This window comes from Arvicanthis niloticus, chromosome 4 (assembly GCF_011762505.2).
Source record: "Arvicanthis niloticus isolate mArvNil1 chromosome 4, mArvNil1.pat.X, whole genome shotgun sequence".
NCBI lineage: Eukaryota > Metazoa > Chordata > Mammalia > Rodentia > Muridae > Arvicanthis > Arvicanthis niloticus.
Genome location: NC_047661.1, coordinates 94,045,184 through 94,057,305, shown reverse-complemented (window position 1 = coordinate 94,057,305; position 12,122 = coordinate 94,045,184). Strand labels below are relative to the sequence as shown.

At 39.1% G+C, this 12,122-nt stretch overlaps 1 non-coding gene and 1 pseudogene across 1 annotated transcript; one reads left to right on the top strand and one right to left on the bottom strand.

Moving 5' to 3' along the window:
* The window catches only part of LOC117707420 (ubiquitin-ribosomal protein eS31 fusion protein pseudogene), a 78,723-nt pseudogene that overhangs the window by 47,753 nt on the left and 18,848 nt on the right, over positions 1–12,122 (bottom strand).
* Positions 1,684–1,815, top strand: LOC117707998 (small nucleolar RNA SNORA17). Its single transcript, XR_004606734.1, has one exon. It is a non-coding gene; the product is annotated as a small nucleolar RNA SNORA17 (small nucleolar RNA).

Genomic DNA, 12,122 nt, shown 5'->3' with positions numbered 1-12,122 from the left:
AGCTCACAGCAGCCATTGGAAAACTTAAAAGTAGTAGCACCAGAACCAGTGTTAGTTCAACACCGGAAAAATGGGTCCACAGGAAATAACATTAAGGAATCCCTAACTTGGAGCTGCAAGAGGAGGAACTGTGAAAGTATGTTCTTTCTACCTTATAAATTTCGTTGGGGATTAAAACAGGAAGCAGGAGATGAATGACATGCCCCAGACAGCTCATGCTAAAAATAAAACATGTCTCCTTAAAATGAAATTTTTAAAAAGGTCAGGAATTTAAACTTTGGTCTCATTAATATTCAGATATCACCAAAAGTAGTTAGTCATCCTGAGGACTGATGGATGGCTGACTTCATTTAGGGACCATTTCATCTCCAGTGAACAAGAGTGCCAAACATAAAATAAAATAAAATAAAATAAAATAAAATAAAATAAAATAAAATAAAATAAAATAAATGTTCCTAATATCTGACTACAAAAATGGAAATCTTAATTTCTAACTAGAAAGCAGTAGTGATAACTTGGCTCTGTGGTTAGTTCTTGAGAACCAGGAAACCTGTTGTTTCCAAGTGGATTCTAAGTGCCAGATCGGTGCCTTCAAGGGAAAGAGGTCAGATTGGAAATGTCAAAGTAAACATTAGGGAGCTGAGCCATGGTGAGCAGCAACCCATATAGTCCCTAGCTAGCCTTCTTGTCAACATGCCTGCTCTGCTCATGCGCCAGTGTGCCAGCACAAGAATGCCTGGCAACAGGGCTGGATGATATACTAATTATCATCTTGGTTCTTTAGTGCCTCTTTCATACAATATGTTCATTTGTGGAAAAGAAAAGTCTTCAGACTTCATATCCATTTGTTCAGGAGATCACCCATATGGCTTGCCTCCAAATTTCCCTATTCTTTATCTTCAGGTTTTTTTTTCCCAGACCACTAAAAACAGTAGAAAGAACACTTACTTGTATACATTCTTATATGGAGTATTTCTTCCACTCAAAGATAAACACACAGTTTACAGTGATGTGCTCAGTGAAAAGATAATTCTCACTGCTCACTGCTGAATTTTAGGGCCTTCTATCCATAGGGCCATGAGACCATGGCACTGTGGTGCAGCAGTCTTTAGAAATCTTTTAAGTATACGTTGAACCAACATACTGATAAATTAACATTCCCCCGTTTTATCTTTTACCAGCTCCTTGGTATCCCTATCCTTGTTGATAGAGGTATAAGCTAAGGACTTGGGGGCCCATGAAACAGTCGTGGATGATAATGTAGTTCTGGGACATTCATACAGCTACATGTGCCTTTTAGTCATTTTCCTTCATTACTCCAGACATCCATACCAATATCATAATTGATTCTATGTAATCTTATGATTCAGTGAGTTTGACAAAACTGTGTTTAAGAAGCAACTCTTGCCAAGTATTTGTCACTTCTCTCGTTTGTAAGATTTAATGTTCTTTTCATGTTACTTAGACATTAGTGATTTCTCCTCTTCTATTCCTTTATTATTGACAATAAAGATGGCAATTTTCTAGATCTTGGTTAGGTAATTGGATTTATTCTCAATGGCAATAACTCAGATTCCAAAATAAAATTTATAATAAAATTTTATATTATATATGTATGTATACATATATATTAAAATTTCCAAAGACATTTGGAAAATATAGCATGGATAAAAAAAATCTATTCCTGCTCCAAAAGCCATTGCAGGTGTGGCTGCTGTGTCACATGTGCATCTGTAGGTGGCAGAGAGGAGAGAGGCGATGTCTATGCTCAGTGTTCGAACCTATGAACATCTGAATAATTAGTAGCTTAACTGTTCCTGAGAAAAGGGAGCCAGACATGACAACCAGTCTAAACTGGGATCCCAGGAGACGGATCAAGTCAGAGCTAAAGAACTCTCCCTGGGCATGAGAGCAGGAGAGCTGACCTACCCTATCTAACTGCAGTACTCCAGAGAACAGGCCTGCACATAGTGGGAGTTGCCAGTGAACCAGCATAAGGCTATGAGCATGGGAGAGGTGGCCTGGCCAATCCTTTCATCTCCCATGTGGTGGCCTGGACAAGGGAGAGATACCCTCCACTCCCTAGCCCCTCACCCCCTGCAGCAGGCAGGAGACTTGGCCCTGGGGTCCTAAGAGCAGGCTGGTCCTGCCCCACACCAGCTGCAGTATGCTGGAGAGCGGGCCCTGCACACACAAAAAAATGTTACATGATTATATAGTGAGATTTATTACTGTTATTGTTGTTTTATTTAAATCACCACTAAAGTTTTGTTTTGCACCTTACAATTCTTATTACTGACTGCATAAAATCAGTCTTGCAGACGATTGGTAAGCATGTGAAATAGCTTATAGATAACAAAATAAGGAAACTGATCTTAATTTTAATATCATATTCAAAGATACATTGGAGACATGTCTTATATATGGATGAAGACACGATACTGCTCATGGATTGTATCTTTTTAATAAATTAACTCACTAAATAAGCCATTAAGACTGTTTCAAAGTTTCTCAACTCCTACTTTTTTCAAAACTTTTATGAAAATGTAACCTTCATTTCTTTGGAGTTTCAAGGGAAGTGGAGCTGTAGGAAATGAGGTCCAAACTGAGGAAGACCAACAACTTAGAGACCGAGGTAACGGAGGTTTTAAAGAAAATATTAAAGTTGTGTGAACCAAGAGTTCATGGGAGAACCAGCACATAATGATGTCACAGACACAAAAGCAATAGTCTCAGGGGATAAACCAGTGGCACACCAGGAGAAGAGTTTATAGGTAAGAGGTATCTTTTAGATTGGTGGCTAAGATTTCACTTGTGTCCCTGAGATGGGCATATTTAGTACAGTCTGAAGATAAAATAAAATTGTGTTTCACATGAGAAGCAAAAGTGAGCTGAAAAAATATGAAGTACCTTTTTCTTTTTTACCATTTTAAAACTGTTTTATTAGTGTATGTTATTGCACGCAATAGTGAGTTTCCTTATGACAGCTTCACACATATATGTATAATGTATATTGATCAAAGTCACCTCTGATTACCCTGGAGAAACCTGTGTGGAAAGAAGGAGAGTATTTTTAAATGATGTTAACACAGTATCACAGTATTCCACATAACTTTTTCTTTTGTGTGGTAAGGGTAGGTTGCTACCCTTCTAAGAGCTTTTTAATAAAATATAGATATACAATAGTTTTATGTTTATAGGCCTTTTATCCTATAATCATATTGAATTCATTTATAATTTCTAGTAGGTTTGTAGTGGGTTTTCTCTTTCTTTCTTTCTTTCTTTCTTTCTTTCTTTCTTTCTTTCTTTCTTTCTTTCTTTCTGGTTTGTTGGTTGTTTTTTGTTTTGTGTTTGGTTTTGTGTTTTTATTTGTTTTCAAATTCCTTAGTATTTTCTAGGTAAGTAGGTAGGTGATTGTGTTAGTTGATTTTTTTCCCCCAACTACAAGATAATTGCTTTTCTTCTCTTTTCTTATTGTATTGGTGAACGCGATATGACACCCAGTGGGAGTGCTATGGAAACACATCCTTGCCTTGTACCTGAACTTAGAGGGGATGTGTCCTACTTTCAGTCTTTCCCAGTATTTTAGTAAATAAGTACTTCAGTAAATACCTTTTGGGTTAAGAAAATTTTCGTTTATTTGTAGTTCAGTACAAACTTTATAAAATATTGTATGCATTTCACTTACCTATTGAGATTACACTTTTTTTGTTTTGCATGTTAATGTCATTATTTATGTGTTTTAATAGGAATACGACTTTGCTTTCCCAGGATGAGCTCCACTTGATCACAGCATCAAATCCTTTAAAGTATTGCATGTGTGTGTGTGTGTGTGGGGGGGGGGTTATCCACAAATCTTCATATATAGTGAAATGGGAAGTATTTCTTCTCTTCTACTGTCTATAAGAAGCTATGTATAGTTAGCATTTCATCTTTCTTAACAATCTAGTAGACTTGCCCCTTAATACCACACAACCATGTCACTTTTTATTGGCAGTATTAAGACTGAATTGTTCCATTGCTCCTGGGAGTGCAAACTTATGCAGCCACTATGGAAAGCAATATAGTTTTTCCGCAGAAGATTGGGAATCAATCTACCTCAAGGTGCCCTGTTCTACCATAAGGATACTTGCTCAACTATGTTCTTAGTGGTTTTACTCATAATAGCCTGGAACTGGAGACTTGAGATGACCCTCAACTGAAGAATGAATAAAAAACTTAAGTGTTACATTTACAATGAAGTATTAACCAGCTGTTAGAAAAAAATTAAATTTAAATCATTAAATTTGCAGACAAATGGATAGAACTAGAAAAAAGTCATCCTGAGAGGCAACCCAGACCCAGAAAGACAAACATGATATGTACTCATTTGTAAGTGGATACTTGGCTGATAAAGTAAAACCCACAGATCCAGAGAAGTTAAATAAAGAGGAGTAGTCTAGCTGGGAGACATGGATCTTTCTGGAAAGGAAAAATAGAATAGATTTTTATTGGTGGACCAGGCCATGTGGATATGGGAACAGGAGGGATCAGATGGGGGAGGGAGGGATCAGAGGTGAGAGAGGAGTGAAGTGGTTGGATATTTAGGGGGCTATATAGAAAACTAGGACAGTGGACACTTCCTACAACCTGTGAAGGTGACCCTAGCAAGGACTCCGAGTAATGGAGGGTACCGAGCCTGAATCATCTATCTTCTTTAACCAGGCTCCTGGGGGTGTGACTAAGACACCAACCCAGTCACAAAATCTATAAGTCATAACCTACACTGCCTGCAAGATGCATTGGAGGCAGTGGTGGGTCAGAGCTTGTGGTAGTGCCCAACCAATGACTGGTCTAACCTGAGGCCAGCACAAGAGGAAGCCCATGCCAGACACTGCCTAGATGGCCAGCATCCATCTAGAAGCTCAAAGACCTAGGGTAGAACTAAACATGGCTGATAGAGAAAAGTCAATGAAGTGATTCTTAATGATATTCTATGCTAATCTTAGGATCAGTGCCTAGCCCAGTTGTCATCAGAGAGGCTTCCTCCAGTAGCTGATGGGAAGCAGAGGCAGAGACCCATAGCCAATTATTAGGCAGAGCTTGGGGAATCTGCAGAAGATAGGGAGGAAGGATTGTGTGAGCTAGAGGGGTCCAGAAGAGCAGGAGAACATTGCCCATAGAATCAACTAAAGCAGGGCTCATTTTTGGAGCTGACAGAGCCCGAAGCAGCAACTCCAGAGCCTTGCATTGGTCTACGTCAGACCCTCTGCACACAGGCAGTTACTCTTGAACTTGGATTTTTTTTGTTGGACTCCTAACAATGGAAGTAGGAGTGTCTCTGACTCTTAAGCCTGCTCATGTGACGCATTTCTTCTTGCTGGGCTGCCTTTTCCTGCCTTGGTATGAATATATATGACTAGTCTTATTGAATCCTGTTATGCTGCATTCAGTTGATATCACCGGGAGGCCTGCTCCGTTCTGAATGGAAAAGAAAAGAGATCTGGGGGAGAGGGGAGAAAGAAGGCAGGTGTCGAGATGTATTGTATGAGAAAAGAATAAATAAAAAAGACTTTCTTTAATAGAATATCTAGTTCGTGAGTTTTCTCTGCTTCACATCCTTTACTGGGATTTAGGACATACAGTTAGTTGCTCATCACATTTATTTATCAATAATATAATAACTTGGTATCTACAAACCCTGTGTTTCTCTGTTCAGTCCATAAGGTAGAGATTGTGTCGTGAGTACTCCCTTGAGGACTCTCAACTGGAATGCTAGCAATTCTGAGGGGTCACAAGGGACATTATTAGTTGTGACAAACATTCTTGTGCTTCTGTGTTAGGGTACCAGCTCCATAATGGTGGGACCAAAAATGTCTCCTGATATCACTGTGTACCCTGAGATGCAGGGATCACATTGTTCTCCACAAAGGTGAAGCCTGAATTTCTCCCCCTACTGCTAATGTTTCCCATTTCAATGATTTCTTATTTTTAAGCACCCCACACACACACACTTTGATCTTAATATTTCAAGAACTAAAAAGGTGGGAATATTTACAGTTGACTTTAGATCTTTCTAATAAAAGCATTTAATGATGTAAACATTTCTGGTACACTTTAGTTTCTCATCTCAGCATTTCCCACATATGGTGGGTTTGACTTCACTCCACTGAAAACATTTTCAGATTTTTTTTTATGACTCCCTGTTTTTAATTTTTTTAAAAGTTTTTGGTTTACATGTATGAGTGCTTTGTCTGCATGTATATAAGTGTACGGTATGTGTGCCTGGTACTGAGAGAGGCCAGAGGAGTGTATAGGGTCCCCCGGAACTGGAGTTATAGACAGTTGTGAGCCACCTTGTGGGTGTTGAGAATTTAATAGCAACCAGTATTTTTGACCACTTAGCCATCTATTCAGCCCCACTGACGAGTCCCCACATAATAAAGTTCCTCCATCTCCCCTTCTCCTCTTCCCCTTCCCCTCTCTCATTTTATTTTTTAAAATAATTTTAAAAATAATTTCATTTCAGATTTTATCCCCTTACCCCACCCCCCCCACCCAGGAACCCCCTATTCCATTCCCCTCCTCCTGCTTCTATGAGGATGTGCCCCCACCTACCCCCCACTCCCACCTGCTCACCCTCAATTCCCCCGCACTCAGTGTCCAGCCTTCATGGGACCAAGAATCTCCTCTCCCACCTATGCCCTACAAGGCCATCCTCCCCTACATATACAGCTAGAATCATGGGTCCCTCCCTATGTGCTCCCAGGCTGGTGGTTTAGACTCTGGGGAGCTCTGATTGTTTGGTATTGTTGCTCTCCTCATGGGGCCACAAACACTTTCAGCTCCTTCAGTCTTCTCTCTAACTCCTCCATTGGGAATCCCTTGATCAGATAAATGGTTAGCTGTGAGCATCTGCCTCTGAATATATCAGACTCTGGCAGACCTCTAAGGAGACAGCTTTATCAGGCTCCTGTCAGCATGTACTTCCTGACATCAACATCAGCATCTACCTTTGGTGACTGCACATGGGATGGATACCCAGGTGGGATGGTCTTCAGACGACACCTCCTTCAGTTTCTCCCCCACACTTTGTCTCCATATTTGCTCCCTTGAGTATTTTATTACTCCTTCTAAGTAGGACCGAAGCACCCACACTTGGTCTTCCTTCTTCATGAGCTTCATGTGGTCTGTGAGTTGAATCTTGGGTATTTCAAGCTTTTGGGCTAATATCCAATTATCAGTAAGTGTATACTATGTGTGCTCTTTTGTGATTGGGTTACCTCACTCAGGATGATATTTTCTGGTTCCATCCATTTGCCTAAGAATTTCTCAGATTCATTATTTTTAATAGCTGAGTAATACTCCATTGTGTAAATGTACCACATTTTTTGTATCCATTCCTCTGTTGAAGGACATCTGGGTTCTTTCCAGCTTCTGGCTATTATAAATAAGGCTGCTATGAACATAGTGGAGCATATGTCCTTGTTATATGTTGGAGCATCTTTTGGGTATATGCCCAGGAGTGGTATAGCTGGATCCTCAGGTAATGGTATGTCCAATTTTCTGAGGAACTGCCAGACTGATTTCCAGAGTGGTTGTACCAGCTTGCAATCCCACCAACAATGGCGGAGTGTTCCTCTTTCTCCGCATCCTCACCAGCATCTGCTATCACCTGAGTTTTTGATCTTAGCCATTCTGACTAGTGTGAGGTGGTATTTCAGGGTTTTTTTGATTTGCATTTCCCTGATAACTAACTAAGGATGTTGAGCATTTCTTAAGGTGCTTCTTGGCCATTCAAGTTTCCTCAGTTGAGAATTCCTTGTTTAGCTCTGTAACCCATTTTTAATGGGGTTATTTTGTTGTCTGGAGTATAATTTCTTGAGTTCTTTGTACATATTGGATATTAGCCCTCTAGCAGATGTAGGATTGGTAATGATCTTTTCCCAATCTGTTGGTTGCCATTTTGTCCTATTGACAGTGTCCTTTGCCTTACAGAAGCTTTGCAATTTTATGAAATCCCATTTGTCAATTCTTGATCTTAGAACATAACCCATTGATGTTCTGCTCAGTAACTTTTCCCCTGTGCCCAGGTATTCAAGGGAAGACCCCTCTCCCATCTTAAATGATAAACAGCAATTAACTCCAATCAATCCTTCCAAGGCAATGCTGTTTTCTTCCACATACCTGAAAATGAGCAGCACTGGACACTGTACTTCTGAAACAGGCCATAAATGATCACCATCAGTGTTGAAACAGTTGCTTAATTGGAGCCATAAAATAGAGCCAAGCATTTTCAAATGTTAAAAATTATACATGAAGTATAATTACACTGAACTAAAAATAATGTATCAGATGGTTTTTGAGGAAATGTTATAGTCCGTTGTGATGACTAAATGTATGTGCCATATGAACTAGTGACTAATTTTTGGTCACCAATAATGTACTGGTATCACATTAAGGGAAGAAGTTAAAGCACTTGCTCTCAGAATTACTTAACTAAGATGGAGTCCTGATTTGAATTCTCTACTTCATTCTTCCTGTGTCTTGTGCCTTCTGTCTGTCTGTTGCATGTCTGAATCTGTGCCTATCTGAAGGTTAATATATCCCTGTCCTTGTGTCTATCTCTGTGTTTGTATGTTCTTGTCTGTTGTATGAGCTCTGTGTATCTGCTCTTAACAAAGGGTTTTGCTCTATATCTATTGAACGGAACAGAAAGCATCACATGGGGGAAGAAATGGAATGCTTTACAGAAACCTTTAGCAGAGTTTTACAAGGGATTAAGTCAATGACTCCAGTTGACCCAGATAACAAACACCATTGTTTATCAGCCAATATCCATAAATGGTTGCTCTCTAATTAGAGATAGAAAGGGGGTAGATCTAGATCTGGGTGAGAGGGGAGGTGAGGAGAAACTGGGAGAGATAGGGGAAACTTATCAGGATATATTATGATATATATATATATATATATATATATATATATATATATATATATATATATATTTCCATATATATATGGAAAAATCTACTTTCGGCAAAAAGAAAAAAATGTCCATCATGGTCATTGAGAAGATAACATTTCTCTGATTAAATTTGTAGATGTCTCCCCTATGCCCTCTCTCCTGGAAAGTGTACATACACCAGCCAGTATTTTGTTTGATACTTTAGTAGTTACGTGGAGACATATAGACGGCCTGTCTTTGTAGACATAGTTTGAATGCTGCACTCCTGTTCTTCCAGGACATGAGCATACGGATTGCCGGATTGCCGTCTGCACGCTCACTGCTTCTCATCTGAATATTGCTCCCTCTTTTCATCTGTGCTCTCGTTTATGCAAAAGAGATAAATTCTGAACTTTATTCTTCTAATTGTCATAATAAACCAGTGAAAGGACATTAAAAAAAAAAAAAAAACATTCCTCTGTCTAACTGCCTGGTCTTCTAAGCGGTACATTAGCCAGCAGGATTAATAGCTCGCTGCTCTTGTAGTCAGCATTAGCTTTCATCTTAATACTAATTACTGCATTACAAAGGAATAGATGAACATACGAACAAAGACAGCAGACGTGCTGAGCACCAGCCCACCACGCACAGGAACTGAAGACAAAAAAATGAGCGGAGAGAGCTGCTAAGACAAAGCCTTTAATTTAACACTAAGGTGTGGGAAAGGGCTTTTTATCATCTTCATTAATATAAAAAGCTCAATGCTAAGCTGTTATGATCTCCCATTAGAAATATGATTCATTGTCACTTGGGTTATGTGTTTGGTAAGAAGATGCTAATAACTAAATGAACTAAGTAAAAAAACACAAAACGTATTATAACTAGCATTGGCGTACAAGGCATAGGCTCTTTTCCTAGGAGTTAGGGCTTTGAGACTTTGTTTGTATGAGTTGGTTAGCTATTCAAAGAAATGTATATTCATCTAAGCTCATCCAAGACTGATGGCCATGGGCCAAAGGCTATAGAGAATTATATAGAATATAGAATTAAGCTTCAGACTACCTGGAAGAGTTTTTACAGTGTAGTCCCAAATTCAAACCTATTAAGTTAGTCTCTGTCAGCAGTTCAGAGACTATTTGTTGGCAATTCTCTAGGTGATTGTAAGGAGCAGTTAGAAATGAGACCTCCATATTGATTTAGGGTTTAACTACACCCCCCCCCCCACATGTATTCCTGTTTGCCTGCTTGCTTGTGTGCGGCTGTGTGTCACCTTCATATTGTTTTATTATTTAAATAGTCTTTCCTTCCCTCTCTCCTTCCCTCCCTCCCTCCCTCCACCCTAATCCCATCTCCTCTCTCATGTGTGCATGTGTGAATTAGTTAGAAGGCAACCTCGGATGTCATTTCTCATGCATTTATCTATTTTTTTCTTTGATATGAGGTCCCTCACTGGCCTGGAACTTGACAAAGAGCCTAGTCTTGGCTAGTAAAACCCCCAATCCACCTGTCTCTACTTTCCAATGGCTGAGATTAGAAGTTTTGGCTATTATATCTAAGGCTCTTTTTTATTTTAAATTCAGGTCCTGAAGATCAATCTTGTGTTACTGTACCAGTGGAGCCATTCCCCTAACCCTAACACAGTTATGTTGAATGGCTTCTCTGATTAGACCCTAATCATTAGGCCCATCTCTTTGTCCTTTATGTAACAAGGTAAAATGCCAGCTATTTTCTAAATAACTTGAAAGATAAAATGATTACTCTGGTCTACCTTGTAAATATTATTTTATCAAATTATATATAATACAGAGAATATGAGAAACTCAGTATATTGTCAGATAAACAATGTTTAATCTGTTTAAAGCCTTGCTTGAAAATAAACTGGGTTTTGAAGATATAAGATAACTTAATTGATATTCCAAGCAACTCTGTTGGCTTTCTTTGTACAGTCCCCTCCCCCCAGGTCTCTCTCCTGGTTTGATCTTATGCTATAATAATTTCTTGCCATATTTTTCTATCATTTTTCATGACATATATATTCCAATTTACATAAGATCTGTAATCATTGTTTAGTATCTATTTTCTTTACATTCTTTTTCCCTGATAGCCTTCCAGCCTTTTTCCTTCTCAACTTATGCCAAACAATGCTGTTTTGATATATTTTTAATACAGAATTTTGCCTTAAAAATAACCCAGGCATTAGAGTTAAGTATCGATCTCACATATTTAATGTCTCTTTAATATGATTAATGGGGAAATTTTGTTTCCTTGTTATTTGAAGATCAAAAGGTCTATCTGGTAGAAATAAATGTTCAATGAGTTGCTCAAATGAAAAATAAAAATAGAAACTAGAACTAAGTCATATTTTTCATCAAATTCAACAAGACCCTTATGAGCCATGATAGGTCAGTGACGACAAGCACAACTGAAGCATCTCCATCATAACAAGGAGATAGAACACAGCATTATCCTTGGTTTGATTTTAAATTCCATTCTGCTGCTTGCTGGTTGTGCAATGTTGGGAAAGTCTTAACCTTTCTGTGTACAATTGTGGAATGCATTTTCCTGTCTATGCTTGCTTATTTGTTGCATGCTAGACAAATGGTATCCTGCAGAGGTACATTCCCAACCCTAATTGGTGTTTTTCAAGTAAATAGAAATGGCCATAGAAGGCATTTTTCAGGTCAGATTGTATGCCTACTTCCTGCAAGCTGTGAAACTTTGATGGAGTTACTTAACCTCTCTGAGCCCCCCAAGGGATAATATCAATGTCACCTCACTAAGCTGTGTGTATGTGAGGGAGGATGAGATAATCATGGAAAGAATGGGAATTCCATAAAAAGATAATTTTAAAGACAACAATGTATTGGCTACTTTTGTATTGCTGTGACCAGAATCCTTGACAAAGGAAGAAAGGTGGTTTATTCTTGCTCACAGTTTCAGAGGGTTCATAGTAGAGTCCAGGGCCAGAGCATGGGACAAAGGTCCCTCACATCAGGGAGGCCCAGAAAGCAGAGGGTGCAGCAGGTAGACAAGGGCTGAGCTTCAAAGCTTCAAAGACCTACACTCCTAGTGACATATTTATAGAAGCCCACTCAACAACCTGAATTCTACAGCCTTTCCAAAACAGTGCCACTGCACATGGAATGGCTCTCCTGGTGGGGCAGCCTCCAGAAGGCCCCTCCTTCAGTCTCTGATCCAC